This window comes from Semicossyphus pulcher, unplaced genomic scaffold, assembly GCF_022749685.1.
Source record: "Semicossyphus pulcher isolate SPU_LCO1_2020_fin unplaced genomic scaffold, fSemPul1.0.p SCAF_2, whole genome shotgun sequence".
Taxonomy (NCBI): domain Eukaryota; kingdom Metazoa; phylum Chordata; class Actinopteri; order Labriformes; family Labridae; genus Semicossyphus; species Semicossyphus pulcher.
In genome coordinates, this window is record NW_027211693.1 from 32,311,071 (window position 1) to 32,329,226 (window position 18,156).

An 18,156-nucleotide genomic window follows, 5' to 3' on the forward strand; every position below is an offset into this window, starting at 1 on the left:
TTGTACTGTAAAACTTCACAAAGAGGCATTAACGAGGGCAGCTACGTATTATCTTCCTGTTTTCAACAGCTGCTGTCGCTATGACAACCACAGACTTATTCAGCTGATAATCACTAGTTAACATGGCCACTATAGTTAAATCAAAACACCGGCGCTTGGTTGCAATGCGGTACTACCATCAGACGATGGCTGTAGTGCATCTGGAAGCTGTTTGCTAACTGCCATTAAATAACAAGAGAAGAAGAAAGCATTAGTGCCAGGTGCAGAAGGAGACTTCTGCAGCCGTCCTCCTACCAGTCGCTACCAGGGTCAACACACACGCTCTGCAGAGACACAGACAGACGTCTGGTATGTCCCTACTGTAAACTCCTTGATTGAGCAGCGATCAAAAATAAACCAACTTCGGTCTTGAGGATACAAACAAAAGTGGAGAGGACCCAGATGCAAACTTGGGAGGTTTATTTAAACAAAAGGACAAAAGGATTACTCTCTCAGTCCATGTGGTGGAAAATCCAACAAAAGGTAGAAACACAAAATACATCCAAACTGGGAACAAGGTTTCGGGTAGAAGGACAAGACGACCAAAGTTCCACAGGAAACACGACAATGAACCAGCAAACTCAAAGGGGAAGAGAAAGACTACATACACTGGGGACAATCAGAGACAGGTGAGACCAATCAACACAGGTGAACACAATGAGGGCAGGGCACACAATCTAAAAGGCGGGAAACAGAACAAAGGAAGGAAGTTAAACAAGACACGACAAACATGGGGCAAGAACTACAAAATGAAACAGGAAACACTGAACACCAAGTCACCACTCACTCAGACTTGCATTACTAAACCAGACTAAATCAAGACAGGAACACAATATATTAAATACATTCTAAACAATAAGAACTCATGACAATATGTAACTTTTGTGACTTAATAAAGCAGACTGCTGATGAGGACAGTCAACAAAGCACATAGCAGACAGCAGGACTGACAGAAAGAGGGGGGTGGGGCGAGCAGGTGGAAGAGGTGCAGGGGTGAGTTGTGTCTTATCATCTTAATTTTCACTATCTGTACCCGGCAGGAGCACGTTGCTAAAAAGCTCATGAAGAGACTCAAATGTCCGAAGGCCAAGGGTCCTCCTTCCAAGAAGCTGCGACAGGATGGGGATGTAGATGTTGACTAGGTGACTACGATGGAGATTCCAGCGCATCAACCATTCATCTTACACCTGGGGGAGCCAGCAGCCCTGTGCAACACAAGGATAGCAGTGATGAAACATGCATGTATTGCAGTAATATACTCTGTCTGCATCTGTGGGTTTCGGGTAAAGAAAACTTTTGAAACACGCCAATTAGTGACCATAACTACTTCACAGTCTCTCTAGGGATGTTTGTATTCCATTCCATATTGTGACAAGGTACAGACATGAATGAATAAATCTGGTACTTCTCAAGTTCCTCCGAACTGTTAACTTTTTTCAGTGTCATGTTTTTAATGTTAATTGCTTGCACTATGTTTATTGTTATGCACCAACGCACCACAACAAATATGTAAAAACCTATTTGGCAATAAATAATGATTCTGACACCCTCGCCCCTGCTTTAACCGTTTCACCTGGTTCACTTGACTCCTTCAACAGCCAGAAAATCTGTCACGTTTATGGTAAAATAAAAAGGTAAAGGACCCAGGTGCAGACTTCATATTTAATGAAACAAAAAAGGCAAAAGACAAAAGCTTACTTATAGAGTCCCGGTAACATAAATCTAACACAGAGGTCCAACAAAACAGCTAACAAATAATCAAAAATCACGAGGAGCCACGAGAAGAAAGGACACTGGTGACACTGAGAAACATACAGGACAAAAGACAACGACAAACTGGCACTGAGACAAGGGAGCACAAACACTAAATAAACTTGGGAGGTGATGCTAATCAGACACAGGTGAGACAATCAAGAGGCAGGTAAAAACAATAAGGGCAGGGCACATAATCAAACATGCAGGAAAAAACGCAAAGGCAGGAGGTGGAAGAGACAAGGGCTGCTTCCCAAGTCTTATTGATAGCTCTTCGCTCCTCGCCCAAACCGGAAGTAGTTCCGGAGCCGCCATATTGAGGACCGTCTCAAAGCTCTTATCGCTGCTTGGAGGAGCGAGGAGCGAGGAGGGAGTTCCAAGGAGCGATAAGCGAGGATAAACCAGAGCAGCCTCCACTTAAGTCTGTTTTTATGTGTAGCTGCGTATTTGTAAACCAAAATGTAATTGTTGTAAAACACACACACACGGACACACACACACTCGGGTCTTTCATGGATTTTTCTGCATGTTATGAGAGTGAAATAATGTGTTTGTTGGCTTGTACGGTGTCGTATACTGTTACATTGAACTAAGTCTTCTTTAACAGGGCAAGATTCGGATACGAAGATGCTCATAAAGCTTCGTTCCGAAAATGACAATCTGTTTACTGGCAGGAGAAATACTGCTAAGAAAGCGTGGGGGTGAGTTCATTTTCACATCAGTTTTGTCGTGTTATTCTGCTGTCCAGAGCACCCAACCTCCCTCTGTGATCACGCTATCACAGTTGTTCACGTGTTTCAGAAATGTTGTGTTTGCTGGAATTATAATGTGTCTTGCTCAGTGTTACTGTTCACAGCTCAGGCTTTGTCCCTAACTTAGTAGATCAGAGAGAACAGCCCTGCTTATAACTTTGACTCACTTAAAATGTGTGTTTCATAGCTGAATAGATTCAGGCATATTTACCCGACTGAACTAAAGACAAAATATGCATTATTTTTTTACTAGAATGATTCAAATATATTTTGGATGACAGTACAGGAGATGAAATAAGTTGATATGATTTCTGCTCCACAGACAAGTGATAAGGCTCATGCAGTTAGAGGGCAAGGTGACCACGTCCCAGGTCACTAAAAAGTGGGACAACCTGAAAAGGAAATACAAGGTAAGATTGTATATGTATGCTCTCACTGCAGGTTTTAAGCATTAGTGAAGCTTGTCGTTTCACATAATGCAACATATTGTAGTGGTTTCAGTTTGTGAGCATCTCACTGATAAATCCTGTTTTCTGTCTTCCAGGAGCTCAGAAATCCCCCAACAGGGACGGGGACAGACAGGGGGGAGGCCACGGCAGCAACTTGGCCGTGGTTTTCCCTCATGCATGAGGCCATCGGGGGGCGGCCCTCTATTGACCCACCCACCCTGATTGACTCATGTGTGGGGGACAGCCATGAGCCCCATGCTGCTGTGGCCTCCGGAGGTGATGGCCCATCATCTCCTGTTGCCACATGTAGTCGCCAGGCTTGTGTGGAGGAGGAGGAGGAGGAGGAGGGGTGCACACAGCCTGGCACAAGTTGTGGCGGCACCACAGATGATGGGCCATCCACCCACTTGAAATGGCTCTGCACCCTCCCCTGCAGTGGTTCTTTGTATGGGGTCATGATGGCCACAGGTGTCTCAGTGCAGGGGTAGCCACCATCACCCACAATAAAGTACCCTACGGAGAGAAAGAAAACAAAATATAATAGGTTTTTGATTAACATGGGAGTATGACAAAGATATGACTCTTACCTGGGGGAGGATACAGAGCCTCTCTGTAGATCCTGCTGCTCTTCAAGACTCTGGTGTCATGGACGGAGCCAGGAAACCCCACATAAGTGTTAATGAAGAGGCCCTGCCCATCACATACTGCCTGCAGTTGTATTGATGGGAAGAGCTTTCTATTGAGGTAATCCTGGCCACCGGGTCATGGGGGGGTCTTGATACGGACATGGCAGCCATCAATGGAGCCCACACATCTGGAGAACACTGGACTGTTGGCCAGCCGTGCAAATGCCTGGCCAACCTCATCCAGGTCTCCAGCAGTGGGCAACCTGATGACCTCCTGGCGAAGGGCGGCAATCTTCTCCACTCCACTGTGCACCAGTCTGCAGACTGTAGACTTAGGAACATGAAAGGTCCCGGGACGCCACACTGTACGATAGGCCGTGTGCCAGCCAGTACACGGTAATCAGGACATGCACCTCATGTGACCAGCCTTGTGTGTGCTTTGATGGCAGGATCCTCATTAAGGCCTCCACAGACTGCTGGGCAAGCCTGTAGTCAGCCATGAGGTCCTGACCATCAAAGTACACAGCAAGGACTGGCACATGGAGATTCATCATACCGTGTACTGGCTCTCTGTCCATCTACAACAATAAGGATACTGGGTTACTTTCCACACTTTAATTAAAACAATTTGTCTGAAGCACCTGGACAATAAAATGTTTTGTGTCGAAACTCTGAGTCTCTGGTGTTTGCTTCATTTAATCCACCTGGCTGAAATGTTCTGTATTTTGTGTGTAGCTTGTGCATGCGCTGTTAAGTTTGGCCAAATACCATGATGTCATAATGCACAGGCTACCGATCACATCAATGTGTGTGTGTTGGATTTGGGTGCTGTTTTAGAAAATTAACAAGTGCAATTGTTGACACTTACCTCTTCAAAACACGGGACTGCATGTCGCAGTAGCTCCTTTTTGCGTCTAGAGTGCTCACACTGCTGTTTTAGAATGTCTAGAGTCGCAATAATTATTGCTCTCACGCTGGGATCCATATTTACCACCAGTAGTTGACAATAGTTGAGTAAAGCATTATATGAGCTTTATATAGGCATGGTACCAGACATTCTTAATGAAGTAAATGAGATGACAGAACTCAGCTGGCATGAAAACACATGTTGAGATTCAGCAGCTGAAAAAATTACAGTAAAATGATTCCCCTCATACCTGTTAGTAAATGGTTGCATGAAGTGTGGCTTTTCACTTTTCTTTCTTTTCCAATAATGATTAGGGAGCCGATCAGAGTGTAAATAACTATGACATATTACATCATATGTAAACACTACTGAACAGGAGCCTACAGAAACGGAGTCACAAATACTTAAGTTGAGGGATAATATTTGCGGCTGTGTGAATAGATCGGTTAAAACACACATGCCACTTGACAACGATTCCTAAATGGAATCGATGCGAGCGTGCGAACATCATTAAGTGTTTATTTTTATTTTTTTTATAAGGATATCTTAATCTGCTCCTTGTGCCAGCAGGCTTCTGAACATGTTGCTGGTTATGGAAAATGCTTTCACTGGTTCTACTTCGCATTTTTGTACACCCGCACTTTACTTCACAGGCAGGGGGAATCACCAGTAACACCGGACAATAATTCCATCAATCCAAACACTGCAGCATCGCTCGTAGTTCATCTTGACACTTGATCTCTCATACGCTCGTTGTATGTTGTGAAGCGGTGACAGCACGTCCAGCTGTGCTTACGTCATCACAAACGGACGTCGCTGCACGTGACGCTTCATCGGAAAGGACGTCTCATGTCTCTTAAAAAACATTCCCTCGTTTCCTCTCTCCTCTCTTGGTTTCCTCGCGTCTCTCCATGCATCTCTGGTGGGAGGGACTAAGACGCAAGTGAACGACGCAAGTGAAGGGAACATGGATGCAATTTAAGAGACTTGGGAAGCAGCCAAGGTGTCAAAGTAAAACAGGAAATGATCTAACCCATGAAACACAAATGAAATGCAGAACTATGTTAGACTAAACAATGACAAGAACATGGAATAAATTAAGCACAAAACTAAACAATATGAACCCATGACAACAAGAGACAAAGTGACCATAAAAAAAACAGGAAATAATATCTAAACACCAAATTACAAGACAAAACCAGAACTAAACTAGAAACTCATGACAAAACCCCGGAAAGGCACCACAAGACTCCAAGGAATGTACAAGAGGCCCAACAAAGCTGCAGTGACCCAACTGCTGGACCTGGAGTTCAAGTACCCATGTTTCAGAGGCCCGATCCCAATCTCCACCCTTAAGCCTAAGCACTGAACACTCACAGACTTTAATGGCGTCAGGCGTGCAGTGCGTGAGTCCATGAAGGTTTCAGAACTGCATAAAAATGAGGAATGGGACGCACTATAATGGCATCACACGTTGCCTGGAAACCAGGGCCATTAAATCTAATAAGTAAAAAAGCTGACCTGCAGCATGTGTTTGTGTGTCTTACAGTGTTTACATGTTGTAAGATAAGATAAGCTTTATTTAACAAACTATCAAAAGTCAGAAAGGCATTAATGTTAATCATTTGCGAATATTTAATTGTTGTCACTTACAGATAAACATATTTGCGGTTCCCGTCACCTCGTGCTCGCATTGTTTACATTTATTATTATTTTTTGGTCAAAGTTTACTGAATACTACTTCAATGTACAAATATTTGTTTACATTTAGTGGGGGGGCTGGACAATCACGTTAGTATACGTCACCAAGTTCGCTATGAACCCTGGGTAAGTCCCACAGGAAAGTCTGCAGATATGCGGACTCACAGAAAGTCCATAATTTGGCGTTGTAAAGTCCACATCGGAGCCCTCACACACTCTGTGATCTGACAGTAGGACAGCACTAAGCACTCACGCATTTACCGGGAACGCGCCTCAAAGTCTGTGAGTCCGTGAGTGTGGAGATTGGGATTGGGCCAGAGAAGTGGATCAAGTTAATAGTTTGCCCTGTGTAAACAGTCATCCAATCTTTTAGCTATCCCTGTATATATTCGGTGGCATGATTGTCATATTTCTTAGACATCAGTGCTTTTCTTTGAATGGCTATCACTCATCAAAGACCAGGACGAGTCACCGGCATTATTTGCTTTCAATTAATTTTCTTTTTCTTTCTGTATTTCAATGTATTTTTCAGGTTCTGAATGAGCTGCGGAGAATTATTCAACCATCCAATTCCCATCTCTGAGATGAAGGACAGATGGGAAAGCTTCTAACTCAAAGGTGCAGTTTGATGGTGTCGGGAAGAAAGCCATGAAGCGTCTGAAAACTTTGAATGGAGGTATGGTCCCAGAACCTTGATTTGTTTTAAGTTTACATTTTTGAGATTGCATAATAAGCAGTTATTTATGGTAAGGCCTTGTCTTGATCCTTTTCTGTGAAACCAGTGGAGCATGCCACAGCTGTGTTCAGAGCCCTGCCACTGCTCTTCCCATCCAGCACTGCGACGCTCTTTTCCAGGTCCTTACGGTGAGGCTGCAGTATTTCATCCTGTATGTCGCAGTTATTTACACATTCATTATGTTGTTTTGTTACCGCGATTTTTCTGTAGTTTTATTGGAACTTGTTGTGATGCGTTTATTATTTGCAATGGACATTCACATTAAATCCATTCGAACTATTAATGTGGTCAAGATTTTGCTAATTATCATCTGACTATTCTGTGTTCTAGTCAGCTGTGTGTTGCTGTTATTGTCAAGAACTCAACCCAGAGAAAGGAGGACTCAATTGTGCGACTCGACTCTGGAGCAGATTTAAACAAGGTCTAATATCAGGCAAAGTTCGGTACACGGGTAATCAATCCTACAAGGCAACCATCGAGGCAAGAGGCAGGTCAGAAAACAAACGAGGTCAAGGCTTATGTGAATCAGAGTGCTGTGAGAATGCTGGAACGTGACGACAAGGTACAACAAACTGGCGGCGAGACATGAGGTTTAAATACAAGAGGCAATGAGGAGTGATTAGACACAGCTGGGCAAGAGACAATCAGGAGCAGGTGAGCCCACGACGGGGCAAAGGACAGGACACAGACCTGAAACAGAGACAAGGGTGAGTGCTCTTCAAAACAAAACAGGAAACACGAGACATGATACATGAGGGAAAAAATGTAACTTAACTAAGGTGTAGACATGACAGTTATGGAGACTTCAGAAGACGCAGACGGCTTCCTGCACCACCCCTGTTCTGTCCAGCTGTGCTTGTCTCTGAAGACAACTGCATGATCGCCATGGGAAGCACACCAGTGACCACTATGGCCAGGGAGGATCCGTCTGAGGGACTGCTCTATCCCCAGGCATGTTATTATGCTCTCCACCTCACGTACCCGAGGTGTATTTGCACACCGCTGTCTGTATGCAAACTGAAGTTCACTAAGACTCCATCAATGACTGACATACAACCTCCTCTTACAAAAAAGCCCTTGGTGAGTGGAAGTCATTCAGTGAGTGAGACTTGTTTGATAAAGTTGTTTCAGAAAAATTAGTCAAATGTCATTTTAAACTTGTTCTTCTGGGGTATTATGCAAACCAGCAGCGGGAATGTTGTTGTTTCTTTATATTATTACATGCTGCAGGATTTATTTATTATAATTTTTCTTTAATTGGCAGCTATATGTTTTGCTATTATTATGCTCCTAGAATAACTGTAATTATAAAGTACTCTGTTAGAATAACTGGAAAATGCACTTTTTAAGATTGGCAGCTGGAGGCATTATGCCATGGCATCGCAAGTGTTGTCAAGGTTTTATCCTAAATTGTTTTAATAAAAAATGCAAAAAATAAGACCACTTCTGGGGCGACTGTGGCTCAGTGGTTGAGTCGGTCATCTTTCAATCAGATGGTCGGAGGTTCGATCCCCAGCTCCCTCAGGCTACATGTCAAAGTGTCCTTGGGCAAGACACTGAATCCCTTATTGCCCCCGGTGGCATAGCCAACGGCTCTGAATGTGATATCTGATTGACAGTTGGGCACTTTACATAGCAGCCTCTGCCATCAGTGTGTGAATGTGTGTGTGAATGGGTGAATGTGACATGTAGTGTAAAAGCAGCTTTGAGTGGTCGCAAAGACTAGAAAAGCACAATATAAGAACATTTACCATACCGTGCCTTAATTTAAGACAAAAGTTTTTTTTTGTAGAAATTGTCTTATTTATTTATTTTTTGCTCATTAATAATCAATTTAAATGAACAAATTAAAGTTAATTAATTAAAGTAACTAATCTTCTTTATTGATTGTTAATTTACTAACAGTTGAGGTATATTCTTAAAGTCAACACAATCAATAAAGAAGATGTTCTGTTTGAAGAAAATGTGTCCTATTTTAGCTTTTTTAACATCTTAATTTAAGATGTCAATTCTGATGTCAATTAAAGTTTTTAAAAAAAATTAAAAAAAAGAAAGAAAGCAGAACTTTCATTTTAAGTAAACATTTCTGATCGATCAGTTTCTTTGCTTGTAATCAGCAAACTGTCACAGATTACATTTGGAACGTGACTCTGCTTTATGTTGGAAACAAGCTAATATATTTTAAAGGAAGTGTTCCCCTGATGAGAAGTTTAAGTATGGTAAGCCTTTACCTCCACACACACAAACACACACACACACACACACACGCGCATGCACAGTAATCTAATAGAGCTCTTGGTTCATGTTGTCTTCCATTTAATGTGAATGCAGTTCCCTTTCATTTTCCACCAGTATTATGCGTGACATTTCCTTTGCTGCATATTTTTAGACCCCTGTTGATTTCTTAATTTGGTTCTTAGGTTCACAGTCCCTGGAAAAAAGTAGTTTTCATCAAATTATATTAATCTGCTACAGGCCTGAACAAAATGATTGGAAATGTGACTCGCAGCAAATGAGACACACAACTGCTTTGTGTTTCAGGCAGAAGTCTAACAGTGAAATGTCTCTTTGACATTTGCCAAGTTCCGTTATAATGCTATGCCTAAAGAGAATTGTCATTCAGAAGAGAAAGGACTTATCTTTAAAATAAAGCACCTTTACAGTCTGGACAGGAGATGAAATAAATACTGAGCTCTAAACTTGGTTAGCCGTTTTCTCAGTGTTCATCCAGACTGAACACATTCTGTCCTCTAATCTGTACTTCCCTCTTGCTGACCTTCCCAATGAGCCTGTTCCACCAACACTGAATCAGCCAGTGACTCAGTAATAAGCAGTGACTGTGCTAATGAGAAGATGAGGGTGTATGAACACGTGACGGATGAAGACATCAGTGTACTCTGTATTTCTTTAACCACTCTAATTGGATATCCTTGAAATCACCCATCATCGTGTGTCACATGACAATGTGAAACAATGTGACAATGTGACAATGTGAAACAATTTCACAATGTGTAACGGATCACTTGCAGTAATAAAACAATAATTATCAGCTAAATCTGCTGCTGCAGAGCTTTAAAATGAGTTTCAGCATATTGTTTCGCTGTTCCTCCCATAAATTTACAGTATTGTTCAATCTCATTGCTCTCATAGCTGAAGCAGCAGCAGCCAGGCAGTTGTTATCAATGAACAACCTCAAAAATCCAATGTACACAACGGCTCAGCACAAAACAGCAGACGGATACAAATAAGCCTGATTTACACTTCAGCTTTGAATCTACACCAAAGGCACAGCACAGATATGGAAACCTACTCAGGGAAAAGTTATAGAAATCATCGGCTCTATGGGACAATAGGTACATTTTTAGGACACGGTGGGGACCCAAAACAAGCTAAAAGACAGTAAGTATTGTGCGTAAAGTGAAAGTCTCGAAGATTTTCATGTAAATAAATGTCTGTTAAGTCACTATCTATCGCCAAATTAGGTAACACAATGTTGGCTGAGCCTATGGCCCACTGATGAAAGCCTTTGTATTCACAGTATTACAGACTGGGTGTCTGTGGCGACTTCACAAGCGGTGCCCAGTTAGTGACGCGTTTTCCATCACCCAGCAGTGGTTGGTCTGCCAGAGAGGGTAGGCGGAGCTAAGCGGCTGCTTTTCCGGTCTCTACAAGTGTTGTGAGTAAACAGTAATCTACTATGGCTGAACAAACAAAGAAAAGATGGATGACTACAGATACAACTTCCAAAATAAGTGAAAATCCAAAGAAAAAGAAACAAACTCGACGCTCAGATGAAGCAAACAGTCTAAAAAGGAAAGCGACCGACAGCCAGGAAAATCAAGAGTTACAACCGGAGCCAACCGTGGACGTCACACATGCAGCACTGTCTGGATATCTGGGAAGTGTGCTCCCGCAATTACCGTTTATCACCACAGGTGTCACCAAAGAGAACGAAACTGAGATCTTCGAGATTACAACTTTAAATTCCTCATGTGGACAGAAGACCCACTCCGTCTGTATCCTAATTTTTTGTCATTGATTCTGGATACTAATATTAAACACTTACAATATGTCTTAGTAAGATATTGGGTAAAAGCGTAACAGTATGACAGACTTCAAAATAGTTATTACAGTGTTACATCTTTATCAAGAATTAGCCCTATTCCCTACTGTCATTTTGTGTATACCCATAGTTAAATTAAATAAAAGTATGTAAACATATGATCCTTTTATTTGCCAGTAAACAGAGGAGGAAGGACATGAACTTTAGTCTCTGGTGTAAAAGTCCTGCACTTTGTACAGTCCGTAAAAATAACCCAGTCGGTATGATAAGAACTACTGTAGGAGACAGTTGTTCTTTCCACATACTCAGGTGTTCATGAGTTACATTAGTCTTGTACCCTTTAATCTCTGCAATGTGTGTGTGTGTGTGTGTGTGTGTGTGTGTGTGTGTGTGTGTGTGTGTGTGTGTTTGAGAGAGAGAGAGAGAGAGAGAGAGACTAATCAGGTCTCCTCTGACTCTCTGCTTTCTCTCCATTCATTTGTGCAACAAACAACAAGCTAAATGCCAGGCGCATTCATCTCCTAATAAGCCGACACTAACACAGGGATTTTCATGAGGGGGAAAATAATTGCCTGTTCAAGTGCTTTTTCATAAGTTCCTCGTCTAATTTGGCAACTCATGAAGTGTGTCATAGAGGGAGAGGGAAGGAGAGAGGATCACAGCTTTCGCCTCCAGTCTACACTTCACCCAGAAAAGACTTCTTCTTCTTCTTCTTCTTCATCCGAGTTTCCTACTTTTTTCTGCTTTGCTTTGTCTTTTATTTTTCACCCCTACTCACATATTTCAACACTCATCTTCTATCAGATGTTATTTCCCTCGGAGGCCTCCCTCCCCCTCCACTCCCATCCACACCACTGTTTCCTCCACTGACATCTCTTTAAACAGAAACATAGTCTTTCTTCTCTGACTTTTGAGTGTTATGCCTCTTTTTTTTATGCTTAGTCGACAGCCTAACAAACCTTGTATCGTGAGGAGCCGGCGCCGACGAGCGTCAGTGCGTCGTCTAAACTGTTGCGGATAAAGTACTATACAGCCGCGGAGGGTGAGAAAAAGAGCTGCAAAGCACATCATCTTCACTTGATCATCCCTCCAAATCCCCCCGGCGCAGTGGCAGCAGCCAAGCATGCTCGGGAATTTTGAGAGGTCAGGACATCAAATAAGGCAAAGAAAAGAGACGTGTGAGAGGGATGAGGACGAGGGGAGAGGAAATGAAACCAAGAGAGAGAGAGAACGGGGATATGAAAGAGACAAGAGCAGCGGTAGAGTGCTGGGATGATAACGTCAGGGGAAAACTGATGCACAGAGTATCCGGTTTATTTGTGCTTTGTCGACAATGACAGACACACAGAAAGCAACCATCTAAATCACCGTGAAGGCAGGCGCAGCATAAACACGACAGCGGGGGGTTGAATACATCACCAGTGGGGGAAGCTTCATATACATGATGAATAGAAATGCTTGGAGAAGCCTTTGACAGCTGGCTGATACATATGAACCCCACATTAACACTGACTGCAGAGCTTAAACCCTGATGGCTTTATCACGTAACATATGCTGGAGCTGTAATGATGCCATGGGTTGGATGTGTCACTAAAGGAAGGTGACAACATTCACATACAGAATAGCATTGTGCATCCGAGCCTGACATGGATGCACAGACAGAGGCTGATGTATTAAGTTGGAGCAGAAATGTGATGCAGCGGGATCAGGAGGGGAATCTATCAGCAGATGCACGCTGAATGCTTACTGAAGCTTTACGTTGTTGGGATATCTGACAAATGCTGATTCAATGACACTGCAGATCGTCTTAAAAGGGTGAAACATGTGAGGACGGAGCAGTGCACAGAGGAAACCCCTCATTAAAAGAGTATTTCACAGCACAACTTGGGTCTGTTCTTTTGTGAAGTGGTCCATTATTTTTCTCTGTAACGATAGCATTGTTGTTAACCAAGGTAACTAAGATCCACAAAACAAATGACAGTGCTTAGATAGAGGGGTGGTTGAAGAATCAGAGTGGAAGTCAGTTGGCTGGTTGACTATTTGTTGTTATAAGCCTTGTTCTGCTCCCAAACCTGACTTATACAGTTAGCTTGGAGGGGTGGTCTCCATTGCCAAGCGAACCCTAGTGCGGTTCGATTGCAGTGAGAACATAAACGGACTTAAAGTGAACCTAATATAGGAAGCAAACCAAAACACTGTGCATTGTGGGTTGTTCACGGGTACTTACACTTGCAGAGACAGGCAGCAAGATGAGTAGAGGGGCTCCTTGCTCTTCATCCGAAGCGTCCCAGCACATAGAAGCGACCCCACAGAAGCCTGACCTGTGGAATCAGTTGTTAGCCAGAGAGTTCACCTTTTCCTAAAACACCACGAGCAGTGCACAAAAAGTGAAGAAGAACATGTTCAAGCTTTGTAGCTTTATTTAAATGTATAGCACGAGTACTATATATCATAAGAGCACATTTACATTTTGTAAACATACAAAACAGCAATGGTTTAACTGCTTTTTGCCTCCGATTCCTTTCGTTTATGCAAATATGGTGGATGAATACAAAATGTAAATGACCTCAGTGAGATCAGCAGCAGTGGCTCCATCCCTGAACATGTGCTGCAGAAATGAAAATACCATGACTTGAATTAATTATCTGAAACAGTGATCAATAACACACAGCAGCATGTACTCAGATAAATAGAGAAGCTAAAATGATCTACATTAAATATGCACGGTTCAAATTGGATTCATGCAACAACACTCACAGTGTTCCTAACAGGGTTTAGCCATCCACTGCAGCCAGTTCCCAGCTGTTTTCCCAGCATTCACTGGGAGTGTTTTCTGCCCATCATCATGGGTGGGAAATGAACCTGTGGCTTCACAAAGTCAAACTTCCTCAGGCGTGATGAGGTAGGTTTTGAAGGGAAGGATTAAAATGCAGCACTCCAACTGAATAAATGCATCCAGAGACCCTGAAACAAATTCAACCTTATCCCACGCTGATTTCGATAATCCCAAGAGTCTATGTCACGCTCCTTCTTAAAGCATTTTCCTTCTTTCTTATTTTAATTTTGTCAACCTGATTATTTTTTGTCATCTATTTGTAAGCAGGAAATCTTATGATGGAACATGTGATGGTAGCTTTCCAAAAGCAGCTTTCCCCGTACTTCACATATTTCTTGTGTTTTTACCCGATGTTTTTATTGAAATGCAACCACAAACTAATGTACGAGTTAGAGATGCATTCAGGTTTCTCATGGTGTGGAAATCTAGAAATTGATATTTCCAGCTTATTCATGCCTGTTTAACTCTGAACATGCTCGATCATGTTAGACAACCAAGAATAAAAGTAATTTCACAGAGCTTGGCGATCTTTTGTCACCAAGACTAATAGACGTAAACATGGCAGATTCCCAGTAGTGCTAATAGTGGACAAAAATATATTACATGATGGTTATGTGGGTTATATGTAAAATATAGTGCACTACTTTTTGGTACAACTATGAATAGTGAATGAGACATATAATATGACATAACCTGTATGGCAAGACCCGAACCACCCACCCTAGTAGGTAGACAGAAACATATGAGGAGAATTCAATTAAAGGTACAATAACCCTCTATGGCACGATGTTGCCTCCAGGCAACATACCAATTTTTGGCCTTTTACACCCACACAATACATCCCCAGTTATGATGCAATACTTTGAAAAAGAGGCAGGACCATAAGGAACCGATAGCACTGTTTGAATGTGTCACATGACTCTCTGGAGGCCATGCTGAATCCCTTTTGTGCAGACTTTCTCACAAGGATCAGCTCAGCCATTTCTCTCCACAAAAATGGTCTGAAAATGTCTTTTCCTGGCCTTTTTCAGTCTGGAAAAAAATTGATTCACACTACATTATACTAGATTGTACTATATTTGCTAATTAATTAATGTAAACTTGTTAAAATGCAAATGTTGCCTAGAGGCAACACTGTACCATTATGGTAAATTGCAAATGTTGCCTTGAGGCAACACCGTACCATTATGGATTCACCATGACATTTTAGTATTGTGTATTTAGGTATATATACTGTTCAAAAGCATACCAGTCATCATCATTTTCTTTTTATCTCTACAATTTAACCTAGATAAATTTGACGTAGTAAAGTTCAATTTATTACTGTACACTGTAGGCTATAGTCTACTATTACAGTGACCTTTTTGAGTCTTCTTTGCTGAGCACATGCTTATATTTTTTATATTTCTTTATACACAGGAGACTGACAGACACTCTGAAAACAAGCATTCAAATGAAGCTCCAACGATCCAACAGTGGGATTTGACATAACTGTCTAATTTTGCAGAAGGTTATGATAGTTTGTTTTGTTAAATAGTTCATGTAAAGTGAGATGAAATATGCTTCGACTCTTCGACACATTCATTCCAATGGGTTGTTCCACAATGGTACAGTGTTGCAGGCAACATTCAAACATGCAATCTTATGAAAAGAGTTATTTTTTAATGTTTTAACATTTCAAATGGCATGTATTGTAACCTGTTATTGAGTATTTTCCATGTGTTTTTAAATACATTTTGTTCAAATTTGAAACAATAAATCTTTTTTCATTACTTAGCATTATGGTACAGTGTTGCCTCAGGGCAACGCACCCCAAAAAGTACCCCCAAAAAATGTTTTCTTGAAAATGTCTTTAGATTATGTGTATTTGGTCTATTTTATGACAAAAAAACACTCCAACATTTTTTTTCCCAACTGGCATCACAATGCGTACCATGGAGGGTAGGTTTTTTAGGGTATTTTTTCTTGCATTTTGTCAACAACACATTCAAACTGGGCCCCGCCTCCTGGCCTCTTCGTCACCAGGAAGCTCACTCTCACTCTGTCATGAGAGAACACGCCCACCCCGCCGAGCTAACACAGACAGCATCACGGTTACCATTGCGTTGCGCTAGAATGCTAACCATCGGTTAGCTTGTCCTACCCAGTTTGAGGCACCTACCTGTCCAACAGAAAGAAGGCCAACTCTGCATCGCGCCATGTTCTCCGGTCTGAATGGGGCCCAGTTGCTAATTTGAACCACTCCCACACTCACCTATACGCTGTGATTGGCTCAGGGAACCACAACAGCGCCCCTCCTGAACACATCCCGTGCAAAGCAAAACAACAGAATAGATGCAGAGGGAAGGGTCTCACAAGGGTCTGCACACACACTCACCAACACACATGTATAGAGACCCATAAGTGATGATTTATATTATATTATATTTGTAAAAGTCTATATTTTATTTTTCTACAAAAATCCTACTTATTATACCTTTAAGTAAAATAAGCTCAAACACAAAAGGAATACATTTCCATTTAATAAAAGAGGAGAGGCAAACAGAAGTGGGAAAAAGCACTTCATTTTCATGTGACCGTATTAGAATAACATTCCTGTGAGGACACAGACTTCACACAGTTGTTTTCAACAGTGCCAAAACACTGTTCAGCTGTTGTTCACAGGGTTTCCTCTTATAAGAGGGCTCATAATATGTCGCCTGTCTCATTAGGTATTCGCCAAAAGCATTTCTACTGCTATTAAATACATCAATTTTCAATCATGTGAAAACTTTTTTGCCTCAAATGAGCATCGAAGGTACTTTGTGATATTGAGAAAAATGTATCGACTTTCATTTTTTTTCCAATTCCTTTTAAAAATGACTTCAAATTTAAATAAAAGGGCTATAGAGAGCAGGAGAAAGAGCACAGGGTGGTGTCACCGAGGTGGTGTGAGGACACTGGATAATGCTACTGCTATACACACACAAACACGTGAGCAAACACACACACACACACACACACACAGCAGATGACAGAGCTATCTGTTTGGACCAGAACAAGGTCACGTACTGACCGCTGGCCCTATTCCATCAAACTCATTTTTTCACCCCCTCTTCCTCTGTGCTTCTTAAAGAAACACACCAAGCTTTTGGCAATGACGCTGTTTGATCTACTGCTGGGTGACAAGATGCCAGTTTGCACAATAACAGACATCCACAGTAATGCCATTCATGTTTGAATTTCTGCCGTAGCCCCCAGCCTTCCATTTGTAAGTACAAAGTAAGGCTACTGACCTGCTAAAACTCGACTCGTTCAATATATATGGGTGTTAAGCTGGAAAAATGCGGCATAAAATGTGTTGCTCCAGTATATTTCCTCTCTTTATCCGATTTTCTCAATGATGCAGCACTGAGCTTACAGTTCAGCTGGCTGTGTGATGTGATTATGTAAAGTACGCTCACATCAGATTCAGTTTTATGGAGAGGGAACTTTTCCTCTCCTTTACGTTCCACATGTATGAAGTTTTTAAGGGGTTTACTGGTCACTCAAAGCACAACCTTCCCTAAAGCCATCAAACTGTCCTGACTCGGGTCAATGAAAGTCCCAGAGGGTAAAATGAGGACTCATGTGCCCGCTGGTGAAGTATTGCTCCAATTCTGCAACTGAAGCGTTGTAAACCTGGCTAGAGCTCGTATGTACGATCATATGTAAAGAAAGTTGCCATTTATCGCAAAGACGGGCCATCTTGAAAGGCGGCTTCATGCTGCTGTACTCTTGGGGGGGGGGGATTCACTAAAAAGCATAATTCTCCAAGCACATGCAGAGGGTTGAATGCACGCCAAAGTGCCCTGCTGAGCAGATAGCGTCTCTGTTGCTAGTATTTAAATGAGTCATTATGCAGACATTCAGGGCAAATTTGACCCCTTTCTATTAAAATGAGTCTCATGGCAAAAAGCACCTAATTCACAAATGCCAGCGCTAACAACACCGCGCAGTTCGAGAGAAAATATTACCGTCTGCAGAGAGCTGGTGGTAACTGTAGCGCAGTATTATAAGGGCTGTCACGCTCTGAGTTTACACTGATCATGACGATTCCACCTTTTGTGTGACCAAAAAATGTATCTGTCTGTAAAAACAATCTGTTAATAATATATTGTCATTATTATTATAACCGGGAGACCAATCAGTCCGGAGCTGTGCGAGGCTCAAACCCCGCACACTGGCACACTTTGTCCACATGAGTGGAGCCGTTACGCAGGACGGGGATTATTATATGGACGAGCTGCTGCTGGGTGGTCGTTTAAAAAATTAGG